This window comes from Amblyomma mixtum, chromosome 1 (genome assembly GCF_055824585.1).
Source record: "Amblyomma mixtum isolate Tamu chromosome 1, ASM5582458v1, whole genome shotgun sequence".
Classification (NCBI taxonomy): Eukaryota; Metazoa; Arthropoda; class Arachnida; order Ixodida; family Ixodidae; genus Amblyomma; species Amblyomma mixtum.
Window position 1 is genome coordinate 108,156,273 of NC_143012.1, and position 24,264 is coordinate 108,180,536.

A 24,264-nucleotide genomic window follows, 5' to 3' on the forward strand; every position below is an offset into this window, starting at 1 on the left:
GCCGATCTAAATCATATGATCTGGAACTGCCCGCAGTCCCTACCCGCGAGTCGCTTCATTACCGACTCTGATCATTGGGAGGCTCTATTGCTCAGCCCCGACCCGGGGACACAGATCAAGCTCCTCCAGCTGGCTGAAGACGCCGCCGCTGCCCAAGGGATAGCGGCCGCCGTTTAAGCGGGGGGTGACTTCGGGTCGCTCCTCTATATCCGCTGGAAATAAAGTTCCACCACCACCACCACTAGCGGGCTATATAATCGGCACGCTTCAATAAACACACGTTCTTCTTGTTCTGGACATCATGCTGTTGCCACGTTCTTTCCAACTCGGATACTAATTAATGGTTAATTACGGATTAATGCCTGAATACTAATTAACTGCTAATTAAGCTTAAGCTTAAGCTTCGCCTTTAGGAGTGGAACGCGACAGCGTGTTGTAGCGCTGCCAGGGAGTCCACGGAACGCCACCACCCGTTCGGCGCGATGCCTTGCCGTTTCAACGCAACGGTTTTTGAGGAAAGGAAATGGCGCAGTAAATCTCTCTGTCATCTCGGTGGACACCTGAACCGCACCGTAGAGGAACGGAGGAAGTGGGAGTGAAAGAAGAAAGACGAAGATGGCCCGTAATGAAGAAAATGAAAATTGTATTTGAGGAAAGAAAATTACGCAGTAACTGTCTCACATATCTCGGTGGACACCCGTCAAAATTGAGGGGGGGGGGTGCACTTTTTTTACCTAAAGTGTGCTCACTGATGTGTGGTTAAGATGTTAAGCTTCGCCTCTAAGTGTGGAACGCGAGAGCGTCTTGCAACGCTGCCAGGGAGTCCATAGAACGGCATCGCCCATTCGGTTCTACGCCTCGCTCGTCGTAAATTGGTTTTTGAGGAAAGGAAATGTATTTCTCTCTCATATCTCGGTGGACACCTAAACCTCGCCGGAAGGGAAGGGAGGAGGATGGCAGTGAGCGAAGACACCGTATTCACTAGACGTGCCTTTGTTCATTCCAAACCATCGAGCTCGCATGGCGGAGTGGATAGCATGCTCTTCTCGCACTCCGAAGACCGGGGTTCGATTCCCGAGCTCGACCAATTTCTTAATAGGTTTTATTTATTTATATGGCCTGACTAGAGAAGTTAATTAGGCTAATTGGGTAATTAAGCAATTAAGTAAGCTCAGTGCCACTTACTTGGAGCATCACTATATGGTTCCTTCAATTGGTTGCATGGTTACTAGCCAAAGTACAATTGGCCCCGTTTGAAATTGGCGCACTGTGACGTCACGACCGTTTCGACCAACTGAAAAGCGTGACATTCTCTGTCGACAGCTGCTGCTTACAACGATGAGACATTAAAGGCTTTCGCCTTAATATTCATTTTCTTCATTACGACCCCTCTTTCTTCTTTCACTCACACTTCATCCTTTCCTGTACGGTGCGGCTCAGGTGTCCACCGAGATGACAGAGAATTACAGCCCCATTTCCTTTCCTCAAAAAGCGTTGCGTTCAAAGGGCACCGCATCGCGCCGAACGGGTGGTGGCGTTCCTTGGACTCCGTCGCAGCCCTACAACACGCTGTCGCGTTCCACTCCTCAAGGCGAAGATTAAGCGTCATTAATTGGCAGTTAATTAATGCACCAACAAAATGTGCAGTGAACAATCGCGTAGCAGAATACAGCACTCAGGCTTTCGCGTTTCACCATTTTAGCCGCTAAAGTTCCTCGTAATTTTTTTTCTGTAGACGTGTTGCATGGTAGTCGGAGCGCTGCCTTATCCGCTTTCTGTTTGGTTTGGTTTATGAGGTTTAACGTCCCAAAGCGACTAAGGCTATGAGAGACGCCGTAGTGGAGGGCTCCGGAAATTTCGACCACCTGGGGTTCTTTAACGTGCACTGACATCGCACAGTACACGGGCCTCTAGAATTTCTCCTCCAAAGAAATTCCAGCCGCCGCGGCCGGGATCGAACCCGCGTCTTTTCGGTCAGCAGCCGAGCACCATAGCCACTGAGCCACCGCGGCAGGGCGTATAAATATTGTAGCGTACTTGCTGTCGAAGGGGGCTTTAATAGCAGGCACGAAGACAGAGAAGGCCAGGCAAGCTGGGACAGCAAAGGCGACAGATTCCTTATTTATTTATTTATTTATTCACGTTGCCTCACAGGCTCCAAGCATGGAGTATTGTGTGAGGGGGGATTACATAAATAGGGGTAATAACAGGAGCATGAATGACATGATTATATAATGCTGATTGACTGTTAGTACTCATTAAACAGTAAGAACATCGTTCAAGGAGAGGGCTGAGTCGGGCTGGTTGGTTCATGTTGAATGGTACGGCAAAACAGCGCTGACGGACGGGACGGAAGAAGATGAGACAAACACATGCGCTGACTAACAACCAAATGGTTTATTGCGAAAGAGGGGTGCAATATAAAGCATAGAAGGGAAAACTGCGGTGTAAACATGACAAGGCGTACATTCGGGATATTGTAACGCGGCGGCCAGCCGAAGAATGAGGCGTGGTGAACGATGGCTATGAGATGGTTTAATGGCCGCTGGCCTAGCGCGGGCGCTCCGTCCCGCGCCACTGCCAGCTTCGTCTTCGTCACACTACCCGGGGCCTCCGAGCGATCGTCCCGATCGGTGACGAACAGACGGAGAAATGGCGATGGTCTTGAGTGAAGGATCGAACAGTATGTGGAAGATGGTGCAGTGCTGGCCGCCACGATGAGAAAGATGAGAGAATGAGTCCCGGTCCACGAAGCATCCGGGCCAGAGGGTGCCAGGAGCTGACGGCCGAGGTCCGTGGATGCACCGGACGGCAGGGGCAGTGGAGCGGTGTATTCACGTGTGGGTCTTGGGTCTTGGGTCGGTGGAGTCTCTTGTCGGTCGGGTCTCGGGTCGGTGGGGTCTAGGGTCGGTGAGGTCTCGGGTCGGTGGGGTCTTGGGTCGTCGTGTCTTGTGGTCCGGGCGGGGGACGGGGCTGGGGTGAGCGGCGAGGTCGGTTCAGGTCAGGCGGGCTGGGGCACGCCGTGCGGCGCTGACCAGGTACTCACGGCCGACGTCCACGGCAGGCCCAGGACGCCGAAGCTCCGTGACCAGGATGGCGATGAAGGGACCCCAGCACCTCACACTAAATGTTACGCGGTGGCAAGCCAAGGAAAAGCACGACATGATGACAGATGATAATATGGTTTAATGGCCGTGGGCCTAGCGCGAGCGCTCCGTCCCGCGCCACTGCCCTCTTCTTCTTCGTAACACTACCCGGGTCCTCCGAGCGATCGTCCCGATCGATGGCTTAAATTCTCGAAGATGAGGTGGCGATGACCATGAACACAAAGGATAGAAGAAGATGAAAGGCTTGCCACCAAGATGAACGAGATGATCCGATGAACGGTTGTCCCTGGAGCTTCAGGTCCAGCGGTCGGTCGCCCACAGCCGAAGGTCAGGAATGAAGGACTCGCCGGACAGCTTGGGCGGGGGTGCCGTCTTCATTCGGGTCGTCGTCGGGTCATAGTTCGTCTGGTCCTGGTCGTCGTGTCGTGTGGTCGGGGCTGGGGACGGGGCTGGGGAAAGCGGCTGGTCGGTTCTGGTCTGGTCGGGCTAAAGTGGTCCACGACCTTCTGCGCTCCTGCTCTACCCGCCACAAGTTCACGACGGCCTACCATCCTCAGACCAACGGCCTTACTGAGCGTCTTAATCGCACCCTGACGGACATGCTGTCTATGTATGTCTCAGACCACCATCGAGACTGGGACGTCAGCTTACCTTTCGTGACGTTCGCCTACAACTCCACACGCCACGATACCACCGGCTACTCTCCCTTCTACCTGCTCTTTGGCCGCGACCCGTTGCTACCCTTCGACAGCCTCCTGCCTCACGACCCTTGTACCAGCAGTTACGCTGGTGACGCCATTGCCCGAGCTGACGCCGCCCGCCAAATCGCTCGAGATCGCCTCGACGCTTCACAAGTCGCTCAAAAACGACGGTACGACCTTCATCACCGTGACGCCCATTACCCTCCCGACTCCCTCGTACTCCTCTGGCTCCCTGCGCGTCGTGTGGGCCTGTGTGAGAAGTTGCTGCCTCGTTACGTGGGTCCTTACCGCGTCTTGCGGCAACTGAGCAATGTCACCTACGAGATCGCGCCCCTGCAACCCCACACTACTCGTGCGGCCTCCTCTACACAGCTCGTACACGTCGCCCGTCTTAAGCCCTACCATCCAAACCCACCATCTTAGGACACCCATGGACTGTGCTTCCTTCCGCCCGGCGGAGGAGGGGGGGGTAGTGTTACGGTGCATAGTTGCTAGGAGAAGACGACGTTGTTTTGGGACGTTCGGCAGTGAACGACGACGAGGACGTGGCAGTTTGTGCTGGAGTGATTTAGCTCGGTGTGCCTTCTGACTGTGGCCTGTACCGTCTGCCGCTGGGCTAACCCCCCGTAATAATATCATCAATGATTACGAAAAGCGATCTCCTGTGGGCATAGAGCCACCGATGGTTGGCTTACACATGAGTTGCCTAATGTGTGAATGTGAAAGGCCTCCGATATCAGGCGTGATGTGTGATCTCTATACTTGGCGATGATAGTGGTTTGGTCTAAAAACGCCTCACATTTGTCGCAATCTGCGAAATGAATGACCATGTTATTTCGGCGTGACTTGTTTTCTATGTCTTTCGCGTGTTCGCGTAGCCGATCATTGACGCACCGTCCGGTCTCCCCGATGTAAAATCGGCCGCATGACAGTGGAACCTTGTAGATCACACCACAGCAACAGTTGACAAATTTGTTTCTGTGTTTCTTCTGACATGCCTTCTTTCCATTTTCCTGATTCACTCTCTTGCAGAGGCCTCCCAACTTGTTCCTGGCAGAGAAAAGGAGCTTCACGCCGGCTTTGTTCACAATCTTTTTCAGGTTGTGCGATACTTGATGAACATACGGAATACATGTTATGTTCTTGTTGTCCAGTTTGCGCTTCTCCTTGTGAATTCTGCATTCTTTTAATATCGACTCTGCTATGCCAGATAAGGCCTTCGTCGGGTAGCCTGCAGCGGTAAGCCTAGTAACCTGCGCGTCAAAGCTGGCTTGGGTTTTATGCGCACATGATCTAAACAGAGCGGCTTTCATGCATGTTTTCGCTATCCCGCGCTTAACTATCTTAGAGTGGGCCGACCGGAAGGGGAGCAGGCTCTCCTGGGATCGCGGGGAGTACATCCAACAGATATGGTCACACGATAGCTCAAGTTCCAGATCTAAAAACCTTAGTTTGTTGTTAGTAGGTAGCTCTGTGGTCAATTGTAGGTTGTTAAGTTCAGTACTGAACACGTCAAAAATCTGAGCAACAGTTGGTTGGGCGTCACCTTTGAGATAAAATACTAAAAAGTCATCTACATAACGCATAACTTTAACAACGGTGCCGTCAAGCTTGGCTTGAAGTTGTCTATCGCACGAAGCTAAAAACAGATCGCTGAGAACGGGAGCGAGGCTGGATCCAATACAAACACCTTGTTTTTGGATGAAAAAACTATCGTCAACTCTAGCAAACGTGGACTGTAAATAAAAGTGGAGCATTTCTAGAAACATGCTTACATTCATACCACTAGAGTTCTGGAACTTTGTAACTCCGTGACGGTCGATGCACCTGCTGATTTCTGCGATCACCGCGCTTTGCGGCAGGGAGTAGTATAAGTCCTTGACATCCACCGAAAACGCGCTAACGTCGGAAGGACACTCGTTTTGAAGGAATTTCGACACGGTCTCAGGCTTTCTGATGAGGAAAGGATCTTCGACCTCAAGGTGCGACAGGCACTTCTGCAGGAACACCGCTACCTCGCGTTGCCACGTTCCTCGTTCAGATACAATGACACGGAAGGGGCAGCTTACTTTGTGCGTCTTGACGCTGAAGAAGACGGTAAGGCTGGATGCCTTCGACGCCTTGACAGAAGAGGCCAGTCTTGAAAGGCCAGCACGCTCACAAAGCTGTACTGCCTTCTCTTGTACTTTCGACGGCTTGACAGTTTTCACTTGTCTGAAGTTGGCAGCGACTGCAGCAACAACACGTCGTCGTGCTGGGGAACGCAAGTCTCCCCCCGAAGCTGAATAACCTGCTCGTTCTGGGGCCAAAATACTGCGAGCATCCGCGACTCGACAAAACGCAGCTCCTCTCTCTTGTTAGGACCGCTGCCAGAAGAGTAAGAACGGATGAAGCTGGAAGATGCATCAAGGAAGGCGTGGATTCCCTCGCCCCGGAGGTGAAGAAAGGAAGCACGCGCCGGCTCACTGCTGCAGTATCGGCCCTCAAAGACGCTGGCGTCAAGCTCCTGCAGTCGGACAAAGAGGGTGGTTTTGTCGTCGTGGCAAACGACCTCTACAAGGATAAGGCTCAAGCTGCACTCGCTGCCAACTTCACACAAGTGAAAACTGTCAAGCCGTCAAAAGTCCAAGAGCAGGCAGTACAGCTTTGTGAGCGTGCTGGCCTTTCAAGACTGGCCTCTTCTGTCAAGGCGTCGAAGGCATCCAGCCTTACCGTCCTCTTCAGCGCCAAGACGCACAAAGTAAGCTGCCCCTTCCGTGTCATTGTATCTGAACGAGGAACGTGGCAACGCGAGGTAGCGGTGTTCCTGCAGAAGTGCCTGTCGCACCTTGAGGTCGAAGATCCTTTCCTCATCAGAAAGCCTGAGACCGTGTCGAAATTCCTTCAAAACGAGTGTCCTGCTGACGTTAGCGCGTTTTCGGTGGATGTCAAGGACTTATACTACTCCCTGCCGCAAAGCGCGGTGATCGCAGAAATCAGCAGGTGCATCGACGTCACGGAGTTACAAAGTTCCAGAACTCTAGTGGTATGAATGTAAGCATGTTTCTAGAAATGCTCCACTTTTATTTACAGTCCACGTTTGCTAGAGTTGACGATAGTTTTTTCATCAAAAAACAAGGTGTTTGTATTGGATCCAGCCTCGCTCCCGTTCTCAGCGATCTGTTTTTAGCTTCGTGCGATAGACAACTTCAAGCCAAGCTTGACGGCACCGTTATTAAAGTTATGCGTTCTGTAGATGACTTTTTAGTATTTTATCTCAAAGGTGACGCCCAACCAACTGTTGCTCAGATTTTTGACGTGTTCAGTACTGAACTTAACAACCTACAATTGACCACAGAGCTACCTACTAACAACAAACTAAGGTTTTTAGATCTGGAACTTGAGCTATCGTGTGACCATATCTGTTGGATGTACTCCCCGCGATCCCAGGAGAGCCTGCTCCCCTTCCGGTCGGCCCACTCTAAGATAGTTAAGCGCGGGATAGCGAAAACATGCATGAAAGCCGCTCTGTTTAGATCATGTGCGCATAAAACCCAAGCCAGCTTTGACGCGCAGGTTACTAGGCTTACCACTGCAGGCTACCCGACGAAGGCCTTATCTGGCATAGCAGAGTCGATATTAAAAGAATGCAGAATTCACAAGGAGAAGCGCAAACTGGACAACAAGAACATAACATGTATTCCGTATGTTCATCAAGTATCGCACAACCTGAAAAAGATTGTGAACAAAGCCGGCGTGAAGCTCCTTTTCTCTGCCAGGAACAAGTTGGGAGGCCTGTGCAAGAGAGTGAATCAGGAAAATGGAAAGAAGGCATGTCAGAAGAAACACAGAAACAAATTTGTCAACTGTTGCTGTGGTGTGATCTACAAGGTTCCACTGTCATGCGGCCGATTTTACATCGGGGAGACCGGACGGTGCGTCAATGATCGGCTACGCGAACACGCGAAAGACATAGAAAACAAGTCACGCCGAAATAACATGGTCATTCATTTCGCAGATTGCGACAAATGTGAGGCGTTTTTAGACCAAACCACTATCATCGCCAAGTATAGAGATCACGTAAAACTCTAGTTTGGGCGAGTTGGTTCATGATGAAATAAAAACTGGTATGGCGCAAGAAACGGGGACACAGAAGACACACAGAAGGCGTCAGTCCTGTGTTTTGTGTGCCTTCTGTGTCCCCGTTTCTTGCGCCATACCAGTTTTTATTTCATCATAGAGATCACACCTCACGCCTGATATCGGAGGCCTTTCACATTCACACATTAGGCAACTCATGTGTAAGCCAACCATCGGTAGCTCTATGCCCACAGGAGATCGCTTTTCTTAATCATTGATGATATCCCGAATGTACGCCTTGTCATGTTTACACCGCAGTTTTCCCTTCTATGCTTTATATTGCACCCCTCTTTCGCAATAAACCATTTGGTTGTTAGTCAGCGCATGTGTTTGTCTCATCTTCTTCCGTCCCGTCCGTCAGCGCTGTTTTGCCGTACCATTCAAGAACATCATTACACAATGCCAACTGACTGTTAGTACTCACCATAAGACAATAAGAACATCATTACACAATGCCAACTGACTGTTAGTACTCACCATCAAACAATAAGAACATCATTATACAATAGTTATTGACGCGTCAGTAATTGGAAAAAATGGCTGTTATTTCGGTCCTAAAAGAAGCTGGATCACGAATATTGACGATGTGTTCCGGAAGACCATTCCAGTGAACAATAGCCTGCGGCAAAGCGGATGAATTGAATGCAACGGTTTTACCTGAAAGGCGTTGAAAGCTGAGATGGTTGTTTAAACGGCGCGAGGTGCGGTGAGGTTGGGCAAGAGGGAGAGTCGAATGATTAGTGCTATAGACTATCTTGCGAAATAAGCAGACTAGGGCAATTAATCTTCGTGATTGCAAGGTACAAAGAGAGAGCGATAATTTAATGTTTGTGACGCTTGAATGCCGGTCATAGTTTCTGGAGATGAAACGCACAGCACGATTTTGGACTGATTCAAGAGAGTTAATGAAATAAGCCTGGTGAGGTGACCAAATGGATGACGCTTATTCGAGTTGCGGACGAACAAATGTTTGATAGGCGAGCTTACGGGTAGTAGCAGGAGTTCCATGAAGATCCCGTTTTAGGTAGCCTAAGGTCCGGGATGCTTTAGCTGTTATTTTCTGTATATGAGTGGACCAGGACAAGTTACATGAAAAATAGACACCGAGGTATTTGTAAGAAGACACCTGAGAGACTAAGCTTTTATCGAGCATGTAATTGAACGAAGAGTTAGATTTTTTGCGACTGAATGTCGTTAACTTGCATTTTTCAGTGTTAAGTGACATTTGCCATGATGAACACCAAGCGGTTACATGATCGAGGTCCCTTTGAAGTGCAAGATGATCTGCAGGTGATCGGATTTTGCGGTAAATTATGCAGTCATCTGCGAACAAGCGAATGGTTGATGTAATGTTGGATGGCAGATCATTAATGTAAATCAGGAACAGCAACGGGCCCAGGACGCTTCCTTGAGGAACACCAGATAGAACATCGCTAAACGGAGATGAGTGGCCGTTAACAACTGTGAACTGTTTACGAAAAGACAAGAAATTCCTTAGCCATGAGGTAGTTAGTGAGCGGCGCGAGCCCTGCTTCGTTGTTATCGCCCTACTTCGTATGCGCCACCTGGCAATACTAGGTGGCATTATTCCCCATTATGAAGAAAAAAAAGAGCGCTGTCGCTGTCGAGGTAAGGGTAAAACAAAAAATAAACAAAAAACAAGCAAAGTGTCGCAAATGAAGCGAGCGAAAACATCAGCCCGGTTGCGTCACCGTGTATAGTACGGCTTAAGCCGCACAACGTGCACAATGTCAGAGTCGGGCTGTCGGCGTCGCGGTTGCGCAGCACCGTTCGGAACCACTTCATAGTTAAGCTCACTCACACGCCGTACCACTCTGTAGGGGCCAAAATAGCGGCAGAGCAGTTTCTCACACAAGCCTTGGCGACGAACAGGAGTCCACACCCAGACTTGGTCACCGAGTTTGTAGTCAGCCTGTCGGTGGCGGAGGTTGTAACGGCGCGCATCCGCGCTCTGCTGTTGCCCGGTGTGCACGCGGGCCAGCTGGCGGGCTTCTTCAGCACGTTGGGCAAACTGTTGGGCGCCTGGGGCGAGTTGGTCATCCTCTGGGCACGGGAGCATGGCATCATGCATGCTCTGGACTTCGCGTCCGTACACAAGGCGAAACGGGGTGAAGCGCTTAGTTTCTTGCAGGGCTGTGTTGTAGGCAAAGGTGACATACGGCAGGACCTCATCCCAAGTTTTGTGTTGGACATCTACGTACATGGACAACATGTCCCCAAAGGTCCTGTTCAATTGTTAAGTCAAGCCATTGCTCTGCGGATGGTAGGCTGTGGTCTTGCGGTGCGTTGTGCAGCTCAGTCGGAAGATTTGGTCGATTAGCTGTGCTGTAAACGCCGTCCCTCTGTCGGTAATCACGTGCGAAGGTGCGCCATGTCGCAAGACGATGTTGTGCATGAAAAACTCCGCGACTTCAGAAGCTGTGCCCCGAATGATTGCCTTGGTCTTGGCGTAGCGAGTCAAATAGTCGGTAGCAACTATGATCCAATTATTGCCGGCCTCCGACAAAGGGAAAGGGCCGAGGAGGTGCATGCCGATTTGGTCGAACGGAGCGTGAGGGGCTGTAACGGTCTTGAGAAGACCCGCCGGCTTAAGTGGTGGCGTCTTCCGGCGCTGGCATTCTCGGCAGCTTCTGACGTAGCGTTTGACAGCAGCAGAAAGTCCAGGCCAGTAGTGCAGACTCCGCACTCTGGCAAGCGTACGTAAAAAGCCCAAGTGGGCAGACGTGGGCTCATCGTGGCAGGCGAAAAGAATGTCAGCCCGGAGATCGGCTGGAATGACGAGAAAGTAAAGTCAATCGTTGCCTTTCGAGTTATTCTTGTACAAGAGACCTTGCCGCAAACAGAAGGAGCCAAGACGTCGAGATATGTGGCGAGGTATAGCCGTGTCGCTACCTTGAAGGGTGTCGATGAGAGGGCGAAGGTCCGCGTCCGCCTTCTGCCGGGTCAATAGGTCGGAGGCGGTGAGGGGACCAAGAAATCCGCTGTCGTCATCCGGTGCTGCGTCGCCAGGATCAACTGGTGCAGGCGACAGTGTGTTGGCGTCTTCGTGTTTGCGGCTGGACTTGTAGACAATAGTGATGTCAAATTCCTGGAGCCGTGAGCTCCAGCGTGCCAGGCGTCCAGATGGGTCTCGCAAATTTGCCAGCCAGCATAGGCAGTGGTGATCGCTTACGACTTTGAATGGGCGGCCGTAAAGATAAGGACGAAACTTCATGGTGGCCCGCACGACCGCAAGGAATTCTTTTTCAGACGTGGAGTAATTTCTCTCGGCGCGGAAGAGACTGCGGCTAGCATAGGCGATGACCCTATCAAGGCCCTCTTGGTTTTCAACAAGGACAGCGCCAAGACCGATGTTACTGGCGCCGGTGTGGACCTCGGTATCGGCATCTTCGTCGAAGTGCGCAAGAACGGGAGGTGTTTGAAGGCACTCGCGGAGCGTAGAGAAAGCGGTCTGTTGCTCAGTGGCCCAGATGAAGAAGCATAAGCAATACTGAGCATAAGCCTCGGGGATTGAGGCAAGTAGCTAGCGTGCCGCAGGCCGTGTAATCGCCGGCCTTTGGTTAGACCCGTCGCGGTGGCTCCGTGGTAAGGCTCTCGTCTACCGAGCCGGAGTACCCGGCATCGAACCCCACCGCAGCGGCCGCGTTTCGATGGAGGCGGAAAGCAAGAGTCGGCCGCGTTCTGCGTGACGTCAGTGCACGTTAAAGATCCCCAGGTGGTCGAAATTAATCCGGAAACCTCCACTACGGTACCTCTTTCTCTCTTCCTTCTTTCACTCCTGCCTTTCTCCCTTCCCTTACGGCACGGTGGTGGTGGTGGTGGAAAACATTTATGTACAGGTATAATACAGGAGGTTATGCATGAGCTGACCCAGAGGGGGCCAGCCATTACAAATACTAGGTGGAGGTCCCTAGATCGGGACCCCAGTGGCATCGGCCGCCGCCCAGGCTCGCGCGACCAAGGCCCGTTGGGCCTGCAGGTCAGAGCAGCCGAGCAGGGTCGCCTCCCAGTCCTCCCGGGTCGGGTTGGGGTGAGTCGGGATAGCAGGGTTGGAGGGGCAGGCCCACACCATGTGGTAGATGTCCGAAGACTTCTGCGCACAGTGCGGACAGCTGCCCGAGAAAGAAGGGTCGAAGTGTTTCAGAGCTGCCGGGCACAGCAAAGTATTAGTATACAGGCGGAACAGAAGCCGCTCCTCCGCCTTTGACAGACCTTTACACGGGCGGGGATAAAGACCATAGCCAGATTGATAGAGTAAAACGATGTCTTTGACGGTGTAAGCTGGAATAAAATCGAGTTCCTGATCGTCAGGGTCGGAGGGGAATCTCCGGTGAGAGAGCGCGCGGACGGCGGCGTCAGCTGCCTCATTTCCCTCAAGGCCCATGTGAGCGGGAGCCCAAACAATACGCCGGTGCGCGGGATCACCGGTGTAGACGCTGTTTTGAAGAATGCGGTAGGCTAGATAAGGTACCCAGCCCTGCTCGACGTTCCGACATGCCCCTCGCGAGTCGGAAATAATTGTTTTTGAATTGGAATCAGAGGCAGCCAACGCAATGGCGACCTACTCCGCGTGTGTTATGTCACGAGCTCGTAAAGTAAGGCCGTTCACTGTTTTGCATTGGTGGACGACTGCGGGTGTGTACCATCCCCCATGGTGGGGGCCTGAGGCATCCACGTAGAATACGCCGGGTTTCGATCCATAATGGCGGGCCAGGGCTTCCGCCCGCGCCAGGCGCCGGCCATTATGGTCTTCACGGTTCATGTTCGCGGGAAGAGGGCGCACGTGGAGGGCGCATCTCCACTGGGATAGAATACGTACGCGCCCTTCCATGAGAGTGGTGTGTTGAATGTGTAGTCGGGCAAGGAGGCGGCGACCCGACGATGTCTTCGAGAAACGTGGGTATTGGTTAGTCAAGTGGGCTTCCCGGAGCTCCCGAAATGTGTTCACCATGCGGAGCCCCAGGAGGCGCTTGTTGGAGGTGGTCACGGGGAGGCCTAGAGCCCGCTTAATAATTTTGCAGAGTATGACTTCGAGTGAATCCTCGTCTTGCTTCCGCAGATGGAGGTATGGAGTCGAATATAGAATTCTACTGGTTACAAATGCATGCGCCAGCCGCAAGGTGTCCTTACATCGTAACCCCCAGCGCTTGTTAGAAACCCGGCTGACCAAGCGGCCCACCTGGTCCCCCATCTGACGGAGTTCGGCCAATGTTGTTTCTGACCGTCTGTCTTGATTTATAAAGAGCCCTAGTACCCGTACTTCGATATTTTCAGGGATTGCACCTGTCTCGAGAGACAATGAAATTTTGGCTGTCCACTTTGGTGAGGGGCGTATGTGCACAAATTCAGACTTTTGGGTGGAGCATTGGAGGCCGCAGCGGCGAGCATAACGGTCCACTATGGTCGCCGCCTCCTGCAGGTTAGCCTCAATGTCTGCAAGGGAACCCTGCGTGGCCCACAGGGTGATGTCATCAGGATACAGCGCCAGCGGCGACAGCGCCCAGCTGGGCCGGTAGGCGCATCATAGCCAAATTGAATAAGAGGGGATAGAGCACCGCGCCCTGGGGTGTACCCCTGGTTCCTAAATGAAAAGGGCCATGTTCTTTATCCTGGATCCGAATGTAAGATTGTCTGTCGGTTAAAAACTGCCGAATGTATTGAAAGGCATTTCTGCCGCAGTTAGTTTGAGAGAGGTGGGTGAGAATGATCTCGTGGGTAACGTTGTCGAATGCACCCTTCAAATCCAAGGCGAGTACGACCTTGTCATTGTGAGGCAATTCCACGGGGTCGAGGACAGCCCGATTGAGTTGTAGCAGGTCATCTTGTGCAGATCTGTGTGGGCGAAACCTGAACATGGTGTCTGCGAAAAGGTGTTTGGATTCCATGAACTCGGACAACCTGTCACGTACCACCGTCTCCATGAGTTTGCCCACACAGGAAGTCAGAGAGATGGGGCGGAGGTTGTCCGTGTTGATGGCCTTGCCAGCTTTAGGAATGAAGGTAACAAGGGCGGTCTTTCACTCGATGGGTAGTGGCACTTCCCCAAGCCAGATTGAGTTAATGTAATTCAATAAAGACAGGTATGCTGGGTCGGGGAAGTTGGCTATCAATTTGACTGTAATTTTGTCCCGACGCGGAGCGGTGCCGCGTTTCATTTTTGCCAGGGCCGCCTTCAGGTCGTTGAGCTCGAACGGTTGATGCAGCTCAACGTTCTCAGAACCTGCATAAGAGTACGCCGGCCCGCGGGAGTCATGGGTGGTGCACAAGTACTGGTCCCGGAGCTTGTGCGCCAATTGATGTGTGTTGCCCTGAAAGCTGTGTATTGCTCTTTGGAGGTGTTTTTGAGTTTCCGTGCGTGTTTGCGTTGGGTCAATTAGGGCGCGAAAGAGTCGCCCCGTGTTCCGGCTGGACATTTGCCGCGCGGCCGTATTTCATCGGGCCACCCAGTTGGAGTCGGCGAGTTGGGCCGCATACTCAGCCGCTCGTTGAGTGAGCTCGGCGATGCGAGCTTTAAGTTTCCGGTTGTGCTTTTGCCGGCGCCACCAACGGACGAGGCAATGCCGGGCCTCCAAGAGATGGAGCAGGTGGTTGTCCACATCCGAGACCGCCTCTGAAAGCTGAATTTGAGTTTCGGAGAAGCGAAGGCCAGAGACCAATTGTTGTGACCAAGACTGGTAGCCCTGCTCATGTGTGGGTGTGACATTATAATTCTGCCTGAACTTGGTCCAATCTGGGAGGCGGGCTAGTGTTGTTGGTCGCGCGAAAGAATGGGTCCTAATCGTAGTATTCAGGAGGCAGTGGTCGCTGCCGAGGGTTTCCTCGGTGTTGACCCAGTCTGCATACCGAATGTTGTGGGTGAAGGTCAAGTCCGGACACGTATCCCTTGTCACGGAGTTGCCTATACGAGTTGGATGGATGGGGTCAGTGTGAAGAGTGAGGCCCAGCGTTGACGCAAGCTCCGCCAACTCGCGTCCCCGCTTCTCTTCACGGCAGTAACCCCACATCCGAGCGGGAGCGTTGAAATCGCCCACAATCAGGAGGGGGTCTCGACCCGCAACTCTCAGTGCGCGGCTAAAGAGGTCCGCAAATGATACATTCGGCAATTTCGGATTGCAGTATACATTGAGTATGTGTAGCGGTGGGTCCTGTTTGCGGAGTGGGAGGAGGGTCACCATGACATGGGAGTATTCAAGTTGCATGTCTAAGTCGACCTGGCTAGCTGTTTAATTTCTATGGCCTAATAGACAAGACGAGGGGTCCTGCTGGAACGTCATATAATTTGTTAGTACGGCGCCTTTCCCTGGCTCTTGGAGGGCAACTACGGCAGGCAAATGCTGAAAGGTTGAAAGGAAAAGTCGGAGGTCGGCCCGCTCGGAACGGGACCGGAGCCCCCGACAGTTCCATTGAGTAATCTTAATGGGGGAAGCCGATTTGAAAGAGAGGAGCGCCTACACCGGTGGTGTCCCGCCATGCTCAGATTTAGAGGTGAGAGGTGGAAGTGAGGTTGCCCCCGAGCCAGATACCAGGGGCTGAAGCTCAGCAACTGGAAGGGGGCAGCTGTCTTCGTCATCGTCAAGGTCATTTCCTCGGTGGGACAATCTGGAGGGCCGAGCAGATACGTACTTAAGAGGACCGGTTCTGCGAGAAAGGCGGGTGTTAGTCGCGACGTGTTGAGCGATCATAGAGGGGATGGCCTCCATGACTCTAGCGATGAGGCGTTCCATCGCAGTTTCCAACAGGGTGTCAAATTTGGCATTAAGACGGGCTTCGAGTTCGGCAAGGGAAGGTTCCATAGTCGGCGTCGCCGCCGTCTCGCTCTCTATAGCGTCCGTATCGGATGGACTAGGGGGAGGGGGAGTTGTTTTAGCCTCTAAGGCTTCAATTTTTGCAAGTAGCATCTCGTTTTGTGCCCGGAGAGACGCTACAAGGTTGTGGAGCTCAGCGTCAGCCGCCGAGCGAGAGGGAGGGGAGTGGGGGTGGGAGGAGGAGGCAACCCTGCCTGAACCGCTCACCTGTTTGCCATTTCTGACGGCGTTGGCCCAGGAACCGGCGCGCCATTGTTGCCTTGGGAGCGGGCTTGCTTCTCCTGGCCGGCGTGTGGGGGCGGTGGTTGCACTGGACAGCTCTTGACGTCCTTCCCGCTAGTAGGTGTCTGTCGTTTTGAAGCATCGCTGCTTGGGTGACGCGGCTGCCTGCCCGTCCCGCTGGATTTCCCGCCCTTAGGGGCGGCTGGCTTGGTATGCCGATATTTAGCACTGCAGTCCCGCGAGTTGGTGGCATGGCCACCACCACAAACCGCACATTTTGGCATACACTGGTGAGGGGCCCGCACCCCCTCTTGTATGGGTGCCTGCTGTCCACACAGGCCACACTTGTCTTGTGTTGGGTTGGGACAAGAGTCCGCCCGATGGCCGACAGTTCCACACAAACTGCAGGCCGGAATAGTGCGCAAATATTGGTGCACTAGATTGTCACAGCTGTGACAATCTCAGAGTTGTAGTGTACGTATCGAGGCCTCACCGTGCCGGCAAAAGTGAGCCGAGCCTTGTTTGAGGAGGAGCCGAATTTGCGGATATCGAGTAAAGTGCCGCTCCTCCACTGCACGAAAGGTTGGAGAGACTCAGACGTCTCTTGGTTGGCCACCGTAATGACCCCATAGCAGACGTCCGCTTCGTGTTCTTTGAGATGGCCGGCCAGAGGCACATCTCCTTTGGTCGATTTGATAGAAAAGTCGCCTAGCAGACGGTCTGCGACGTGAGCGTTCCGGGTGCTGGCGAGCATCAAATTTTGTTCCTTGCTTAAAAGGAGGCTCAACTCGGCTGCCTGAGGCGCCCCGAGGAAAGTGCCGAACGCGGCACCGAGCTCGCCGTGTTGAAAGGCGTCCCGGATGGCCAACGATTTCTGGGGCTTGATCACGGTGACAAAGTCGTCGTTTTGAAACTTTGGTAAAGGCTTGGGCCTCCACTTGGTCACTGGGTTGCGGCCCTTACGGCCGCAGTCCTTCGCCGCTTGCGAGGCGGCAGCTTGGCGGGTAGCATTTTCGGCGGTTGCCGAGGCGTCCGCCGCTATTTTGGCCTGTCGTCTGGAGCGACGCTCAAGTAGACGTAGGAGAGATTCATTGCGGATCGGGTCCGCGGGTGCCGATTTGGGTTCCACAGTGACGGGAACGGTCGACCAAGACATGGCGTCCGGGTCATAACCGCGTTGAACGGGCGTTTCCGTCATCTTGCAGAAAGCAGGAGCTCCCTCGCAGCCGAACGCCGGCGCAGCCGTGAGGCTTAGCGTCGGCGCCAGAGGCGGGAAGGAAAACCCGCTTTAAAATTTGAAAAACTGGGCCCACCTGAATGAAATTGGTGTCCACGGATGCCAATCAGCTTGCCGAATCCAAAGTTAGCAAAATTGATGAGGTCCGACGACTTGAGTCGTGGCTCCTGTCAAAAAATGACGGAGCCGAAGCGCCAGACTTCTGACAGACACGATACGCTGCCGCGTTCCCCGGCGCGGTTCAGGTGTCCGCCGAGATATGCGAGACAGATACTGCGCCATTTCCTTCCCACAAAAACCAATTTACCAATTTACCGCCGGCCTTTGGAGACGCCGGCCCATTCGACGGCCTGGGACAGCATATTCTTTAGAGGGATCAGAGGGAAAATTCTTTAGAGGCATCAGGCAAGGGTTCATAGAGAGACATAGACTTCGTAAGCCCAGAGGATGTGGTCGAAGTTACCTTTCCCGCCACAAAAATTGCAGAAGGCATTGGTTTCATTATTAATCTGTTTATGTAGTTTAGTTTGGGAACGGCCACCGTCTGTAGTCTCCACATAACCTGCTGTTTTCAGGACATTACAAACCATATAAATAAAAAATTACGAGGAACTTTAGCGGCTAAAATGGTGAAAGGCGAAAGCCTGAGTGCTGCATTCTGCTACGCGATTGTTCACTGCACATTTTGTTGGTGCACTAATTAACTGCCAATTAATGACGCTTAATGTTCGCCTTGAGGAGTGGAACGCGACAGCGTGTTGTAGCGCTGCCACGGAGTCCAAGGAACGCCACCACCCGTTCGGCGCGATGCGTTGCCCTTTGAACGCAACGCTTTTTGAGGAAAGGAACTGGGGCTGTAATTCTCTGTCATCTCGGTGGACACCTGAGCCACACCGTACAGGAAGGGATGAAGTGTGAGTGAAAGAAGAAAGAGGGGTCGTAATGAAGAATATGAAGATTGTATGTGAGGAAAGGAATTTACGCATTAACTGTCTCACATATCTCAGTAGACACTAGTCGAAAATTGTATTTGAGGAAAGGAAGTTGTGCAGTAACTGTCTCACATATTTCGGTGTACACCCGTCAAAATTCTCGCGCGGTGACGTCACGACAACTTGGACCAATCTGAAACACGGACAAATGCGCCTTGCTCGTCGGTAAATTGGTTTTTGAGGAAAGGAAATGTATCTGTCTCTCATACCTCAGTGGACACCTAAACCTCGCCGTAACGGGAAGGGAAGGAGATGGGAGTGAACGAATACACCGTATTCACAAGACACACCTTTGTTCATTGCAAATCATCGAGCTGGCATGGCGGAGTGGTAGCGTGCTCGACTCGCACTACAGAGACCGGGGTTCGATTCCCAAGCTCGGCCAATTTCTTACTCGGTTTTATTTATTTATCTGCTCGGACTAGAAAGGTTAATTCGACTAATTTGTTAAGTAAGCAATAAACTAAACTCAGTCAAACTTGGAACATCACTATACGATCCCTTTAATTGGTTGCATGGTTAAGAGCCAAAGTACAATTGGCCCCGTTTGAAATTCGCGCACTGGGACGTCACGACCGTTTCGACCAACTGAAAAGCGTGACACTTCTGCCGACAGCTCCTGCTTACAACGATGAGGCATTAAAGGCTTCCGCCTTAAAATTGTATTTGAGGAAAGGAAATCACGCAGTAACTGTCTCACATATGTCGGTGGACACCCGTCAAAATTCAGGGCGCACTTTTTTTACCTAAAGTATGGTTAATATGTTAAGCTTCGCCTCTAAGAGTGGAACGCAACAGCGTCTTGCAACGCTGCCAGGGAGTCCACAGAACGCCATCGCCCAATCGGTTCTACGCCTCAGTCGTCGGTAAATTGGTTTTTGAGGACAGGAAATGTATCTGTCTCTCATATCTCGGTGCACACCTACCCCTCGCCGGAAGGGAAGGGAGGAGGATGAGAGTGAGCGGAGTGAGTGAGTGAAAAACATTTATTGCTCCAAAAATCAGGTTTTAGCGGTGGGCCGATGTCGTCATGTCTTCGGCCTCTTCACAAGGTCGGCGCCCCTATTCCAGGGCACCGCTGAGTGTTGCTGCTTCGCAGGCGTGCTGCACCAGTGCCCTTTGGGCCGTGAGCTCGCTGCTGGTCAGCAGGCCCTCCCATTGTTCCGCATTCGGGTCATTTAGCTTGTGAAATGCTCTGTTACATTCGCATTCCCATGTGATGTGATATAGCGTGGGGGTTGCTCCGCACCACGGACATGTGTTCCTGTATTGTGTAGGGAACATCTTATGTAGTATGTATAAATTGTGGGAAGTCCCTGCTTGCAGTCTCCGCCAGCAGACCGCTTGGTGCTGTGTTAATGATGTGTGGGGTGGTGGGTATTTGAATCTCCGCCCTCTGTGGTAGTTTAATATTTCTGCATACGTTGGTTCCACCGTCATGGGGTCCTCCAGGGTTTCTGACTGCCCTGCTCGGCTCGTGATCTCGCGAACTAGGCTGTCTACCCTCGAGTTACCCTCTATCCCGGTGTGTGCCGGTATCCAGAAAATCCTGTGTCGTAAGGTCTTATTTGGAAGCTTTGCTTCGAGGAGGATGCTCAGCGCTTCCTTGCTTATTTTGCCCTGTATGTAGTTCCTGCATGCTGCTTTGGAGTCTGTTAGGATTATCAAAGACTTGTTCCTACGGTAACCTTCGGCCGCCGTTAGAGCTACGGCAGCTTCCTACCCCTCCGTTACCGTACAGTTTCTTAATGTCGCGCTGCTAACTGGTTCCCCCATGTGGTCTACTACTGCTGCCGCGACTCGGAACTTTCTGGTCCTGTGGTCCCATGGATAGAGGGCCGCGTCTGTGTATACTGTGTTTTCCATTGTGGCTAGGTTCCGCTTCACATAGTCTGCCCTGGCCTGCCTTCTAGCGGCATGGAGGTTGGGATCCATGTTTCTCGGCAGAGGGCTGATGTCCAGTGCCTGGCGGACCTCGTCTGGAATGCTAGCTGTTCTATCTACGATCCCTTCTACGTTGTGCCCTAATCTCTTTAGGAGCTTGCGGCCGGTGGCTGTCTGCTGGAGCCTGGCTATTTGCGCACTTAGCTGGGCTTCCGTTAGTTCTTCGAATGTGTTGTTTAGGCCCACTTGTAGCAGCTTTTCATTTGATGTGTTTCTTGGCAGGTGGAGTGCCGTCTTTCACGCCATTCTTAGCAGCGCCTCCGTTTGTTCTTTGTCTTTCTTGGTCATGCGGTGGTATGGCAACGAGTACGTGACTCTGCTGACAATCAGGCTTCTGACGAGCTTGATCGTCTCGCTTTCTTTCATCCCGCTTCTGTTCTGTGATACCCTCTTTATCATGCGGCTTATTTGTTCTGTTGACTTCTTGAGTAGGCTAATTGTGTAGGTACATCTCCTGCTTCCTTGGATCCACATGCCCAGGATGCGTATCATGTCCCTTTCTGGTATATTTTGGCCTTCTAACTTTACTGTCAGTTCCTCCTTGGTAGGGTTGGACCCTACCCTAAGAAGTTCCGACTTTACCGTGGAGCAGGCTAGGCCCCTTTCCCTCACGTACTCTTCTACACACGTTGCTGCTTCTTGCAGTCTCTCTTGCTTTTGTCCTAGCGAGCCTCCATTCATCCAGACCGTAATGTCGCCGGCGTACATCGCGTGCTGGATGCCAACGATCTTGCTGAGTCTTCTGGCCAGTCCGATCATTGCAAGGTTGAAAAGCACTGGTGAGATTACGGATCCTTGCGGCGTGCCCTTACGTGGGGTGGTAAAGGTGTCGCTTCGCAGGTCTCCCAATCCCACTGTCGCTGTGCGTTCTGACAGGAAGGATCTTACGTAGTCGTGGGTTCTTCTTCCGCAGTTGGCGTTGTTTAGGCCTTCTATAATGGCCTCGTGGCTAACATTGTCGAAGGCCCCTTTGATGTCCAGGGCCATGATAATGTTTTCGCCAGTTCTAGGTGCCGTGTCTATGATCTCTTGCTTGATCTGCAGCAGGACGTCTTGCGTCGACAGGTTCGCCCGGAAGCCGAACATGCTGTACGGGTACTGTTCTTCGTCCTCCAGGTATTGTTGAATTCGCCTGGTGACGATTCTTTCGTACAATTTGCCAAGGCACGACGTGAGGGAAATGGGTCTCAGGTTCTCAATCTGAAGCTTCTTGCCGGGTTTGGGTATCATAACCACGACAGCGTGCTTCCACTCCTTCGGCACCACTCCCTCTGCCCACAGCGTGTTGAGGTGCGCCGTGAGCTGGTCGATCGCCTCGTCGCTGAGGTTGCGGATCAAGGCGTTCTTGAATTTGTCTGCGCCGGCTGCTGTATTTCTTGTTGTCGCGCTTATCGTCGCCTGGACTTCCTTTCTTGTGATCGGCTAGTCCATTGCGGGATTTTCTGCTCCTTGGTACTCTCCGTTGTAGCCCTGGGGGTTGTCCTTGCCGTAGCATTTGATGCGGACTGCTTCTAGCAGTTCTTCGTCCGATCCTTCGTACTGGTAGGCCAATTTCTGAATTGCCTTGCCACTTTCTGCTTTTGTCTTGGTTGGGTCCATGAGGGCCTTGAGTATGCGCCACGTCTTGGCCGTGCTGAGCGTGCCGTTCAGTGAGCTGCTGAACTGCTGCCATCCCTGCCTGGCCAGTTGCGTCGCATACTCCTCTGCCTTCATCGTGATTTCCGCAATCTTTTTTTTTAGTTTTCTTTTTAGCTTTTGTTTTTTCCAGCGTTTGGTGAGCCCGCGTCTTGCCTCCCATAGCCCGAGTAGCCGCCTGTCCGCCTCCGGTGCTTGTTCTGTTCTATCTATTTCCTTTGTATAGAGTTTTTGTATTTGTTTCAGCTGTTGGCTCCACTCCTCTATGGAAGTGATTTCCCCTTTTAGCCGTTCGCTGTGCTTGCGGAAGGCGTCCCAGTTGGTAAGGTGGGCCGTTCCGATCTTCTTCTTTACGTTGTCTGCTTCGATTGCCGTTCTTAGAATGTAGTGGTCACTGCCAAGGTCTTCCAGCAGATTTTCCCACTCGGCCTGCTTTGCTCCCTTAATAAAGGTGAGGTCAGGGCAAGTATCTGGACTCACACTGTCACCTCGCCTAGTTGGTTGGTTTTCATCCGTTAGGAGGTCGCAGTCTATGTTTTCCGCCGCTACGCATATCTGCTGCCCCTTTTTCTCAGTTTTTTGGTATCCCCAGCTCGAGCTCCTTGCGTTAAAGTCACCCGCGATTATTAAGGTGTTCGTCTTGGCTAGCTTATTTGCCTCCGAAAAAAGCTTGCTAAAATCGCCATCCCTTTGTCTGGGGGGGGGGGCTGTAATGGTTAACTATGAAAGTGCTTTTGGCCTTGTGTTTCTTTTTAGGTATAATCTCTGTTATTACATGTTCTATCTGTGTGCCCTCAATCTCCTTGGTGCTATGGTGACCAGCTTGTCGCTGATGAGGGTGGCGGTGCGTCCGCTTTCCTGGCATGTATAGCCCCTCAGGGTGGGTGTTATGTTAGTCTCCTGTAACATGATGATGTCTGGTGTTGCGTGTCTAGTGTTAATGAACTGCTGGAGGAGTCCCTGCTTGCGCCGGTATCCCCTGCAGTTCCACTGCCATATGTCTAGTTGGTTCTGTCCTGCCATATTGCGTCACTACTTTTTCCACTTTGGTTTTCTGCTCCGAATCTTCTTTCATTAAAAAGCCTGTCTCTGGCGTCATTTGTGGTTTTTTCTGAGTTTTGGCTTTTGACGTATGTTCGGAAGTTCTGATCTTGCAGCGCTACTTTCTGCTGTATGTGTGTCATTTGGTTTTGCATCTGCGTTTGCAGTTGCGTCATTTGATTTTGCATCATACTCATAAAGCTCTCTAATTTGCTTTCTAAGCTCTGTGGTTGTTGTGTATGCTGCTCCAAGGGCGGGCCCGGCGTTCGCGGAGGCGGACTCATTATCCGCGGAGGCGAACCCTGCCTCTGGATCTGCATCTCCCTTATGAGATCATCTATTCCTTTTTTAAGTTGCCGCGTTTCCTCGTGACAAAGTTCGAGCTCTTTTTTTAGTGCCCTGTTCTCCTCAGCTAGTTTCTTGTCATTATTTGTCTGATTTTGCTGACCCGAGTGCGGAAAGAGTGATTTGGGAGGGCCTGCTCTCCAGCTCACCTTCACTCCACTCTTCTTCTGTTGTTGTTTTTGTTGTCTCGGACCTCCGCTTTGCTTTACCAGGGGTGGGTAGGACTCGTCTCTGGTCCAGCTCTGCCCCCGGCCCTGGCTCCACGACTGGCTCCTGGACTGGCTCGACTCGTCCCGGCCCTGGCTCCCGGTCCGCTCCGAGCTGAACCACCTTGGTCCACGTCCTCCCTTTCGGTTCCGGCTCCGGCTTTGTCGCTGTGAGGGCCCTCCTCGTGGGGGTCCTCCTCGCAGCTCTTCGGCCGTCTTGAGGCGGTGCTTGCACTCTCTCGTGTCGGCTGCGTGATCGCCTCCGCAGACCAGGCACTTGGTTGTGCACGAATGTCCTTCTATTGGGTTCTGCGTCCCGCAGAGCCTGCAGGCCTTGCTCTCCGGGTTGGCGCAGACGTCCGATCTATGTCCTTGTTGGCAGCAGATATAGCAAATCTGCCGCGTCGGGCGGTATGGGTAGCACCACATCTCCCCTCCGTAGTATAGTACTTGTCTTGAGTGAGCGGAGACACCGTATTCACTAGACGCGCCTTTGTTCATTCCAAACCATCGAGCTTGAATGGCGGAGTGGATAGCATGCTTGTCTCGCACGCTGAAGAACGGGGTTCGATTCCCGCGCTCGACAAGTTTCCTACTCGTTTTTATTTATTTATATTGCCTGGCTAGAAAAGTTAATTAGGCTAATTGGGTAATTATGCAATTAACTAAGCTCAGTCCCACTTACTTGAAGCATCACTATAGGATCCCTTCAATTGGTTGCATGGTTACTAGCCAAAGTACTATAGGTCCCGTTTGAAATTCGCGCACTCTGACGTCACGACCGTTTCGACCAACTGAAAAGCGTGACATTCTCTGTCGACAACTGCTGCTTACAACGATGAGACATTAAAGGCTTCCGCCTTAATAAACACGAAGGGTGATCGGCTGC

At 52.3% G+C, this 24,264-nt stretch overlaps 1 pseudogene; it reads left to right on the forward strand.

Moving 5' to 3' along the window:
- The window catches only part of LOC149367483 (uncharacterized), a 30,041-nt pseudogene extending 6,410 nt beyond the window's left edge, over positions 1-23,631 (forward strand).
- Positions 23,632-24,264: the final 633 nt, after the last annotated feature.